The sequence below is a fragment of the Pan paniscus genome, chromosome 5 (genome assembly GCF_029289425.2).
Source record: "Pan paniscus chromosome 5, NHGRI_mPanPan1-v2.0_pri, whole genome shotgun sequence".
NCBI classification, from domain to species: domain Eukaryota; kingdom Metazoa; phylum Chordata; class Mammalia; order Primates; family Hominidae; genus Pan; species Pan paniscus.
The window spans coordinates 72,530,390-72,532,297 of NC_073254.2; the positions used below are offsets into that span (position 1 = coordinate 72,530,390).

The 1,908-nt window shown below is 47.1% G+C and overlaps 1 non-coding gene across 1 annotated transcript; it reads left to right on the plus strand.

Moving 5' to 3' along the window:
• Positions 1 to 643: 643 nt before the first annotated feature.
• TRNAM-CAU (transfer RNA methionine (anticodon CAU)) lies at positions 644 to 716 on the plus strand. Its single transcript has one exon. It is a non-coding gene; the product is annotated as a tRNA-Met (tRNA).
• Positions 717 to 1,908: the final 1,192 nt, after the last annotated feature.

Genomic DNA, 1,908 nt, shown 5'->3' on the forward strand with positions numbered 1-1,908 from the left:
TTTTTGGAAAACAAAATCTGCTTTCAAGATCTGGTTTTGCCCCTTATCAGCTGTGGATTTAGTTCTGCTGAGCCTCAGTTTCATCAGTAAGATGGGGATAATGATGTATAGATTTATGGCAAATAAATAAATAAATTGGACTAAATGAAATTACGGAAATAAAATCTTTAATAGAGTATTTGCAACATAGAGGTGAAGAAAACATGAAGACTCATCATAAAATCAGTTGGTGATATTTTGAGGGGACTATCTCAGGTGACATAAGTGGAAATGCAAATTTAAATTAAGAGAGGTAAGTGTAAACTGCAGGCATGTTTGGGAGCTTGTCATTCATTCAACTAGCATTTAGTGAAAGCCCACTATTCCAACTAAGGAAACTGGACAGTTAATATTGCCTAATATATCTGAGGGGACGAAGATCCAGATCAATAGAGAATGAGGTCAGGCATAATTGTTCAGTACACTATGGCTTCCAAGTGTGCGGTTCTTCCGATGGGCTAAAAAGGATCCTACGCGTGCCTATTGGAGATAATCTTGGAGAACTAGCGACCTTGGGCGAAGAAAACTGAAGTCCCAAAATAACCCGCCTGGGGAAAGAAATTAGGAAATTCCTGTGGAATCTGGCGTGGTGTTGTACTTCGTCGCCCTCTTAGTGCAGTGGGCAGCACGTGAGTCTCATAATCTGAAGGTCCTGAGTTCGAGCCTCAGAGACGGCAGCTTTTGCAAGGAAAGCTTATTTTCCTGGTACTTGTTATGGCTGTAACCCACATTCCCTTTACTGCCGGGGTATAATTCCTTCTTTTCTGAAATATCAAGCAAGTGAAATCTTGTCGGGCCCAGAGCTTTCCCACAGTGACTGTCTGTGGGTGCTCGTTTGACACGCGCTCCGGGCTCCGCGCAGTGGCTGTTTCTGGATGAGTCTGGAGACTCCGCCTGCAGTCCTGTGCTGGCTCCACCTTGGCAGGGATGGAGCTCAGGAATGTTGAGTGGTCCCGAAAAACCAGGTAGAACACAAGACTTCTAGTCCGGAAGAATCCCCCACATGCCTCAAATAGCCAATAGCGGGGTGGCGGGCTGGGGTTAGCGGAATTTGTAACCCGCTCACTTGGGAGGCAGCGGCCTGCAGGGTCTGCGTCCGCATCCTCCGGCTTTGCTCCTTTCTTCCCTCTGGGTGGGCAACAGTCGCTTCCCAGTTGATCATCTGAGAGCTGTACGCCTGGGTGTAGATGTCTAATACATTGATCTTCTTATTTTTATCTGTTTTTATTTTTATGGTACACAGACGACAGGGAATCATTGGGCATCTTTGAAGTATAAATAAATCAGGTCTGTTTTTCCCCAAACGGTTCCCATGGCAGGGGCTGGGGATACCTTGACCGACATCCAACAGACTCTATGTAGGCAATGAGGGAAAACCAAGGAGCGACGAGGGGCGGGAACTCCGAGCAGGTGCTCAAAGACGAAGAAAATCTGTGCTGGGCTGGGGTGGTCACTTTCTTCTCAGAGATGCAGAGTGCTACACGGCGAGTGGGAGGGTGGGCTCCCACTCCCTGTTACAGGAGCCGCTCGGAACTGGGGATTCAACCTGGGAAACAAGGAAAGTCGATGACGCGAACCTAGAGAAGCTAAGAAGAGAAGATAGAAGCATGAACGAGAGAATTTTGGGGAATAGATCCGGGCTTGGAGAGGAGACTGCGAAGCGCCAGTCAGCCTAAGGAAGGTTCTGATACCCAGTGGAATTTATAGAAAATGATTTCGGAAAGAGAGAAAGAAAGAGAGTGGTGGGCAGTCTGTCCTTAACGAGGCGTTATGTCCGCCTGCCAAGGATCCCATCGTCACTGGTCCTGAATCTATATTTCATCTGTAACGCCAGTCCTGAACAATAGTCTCAGAAATCCTTCAAACTCA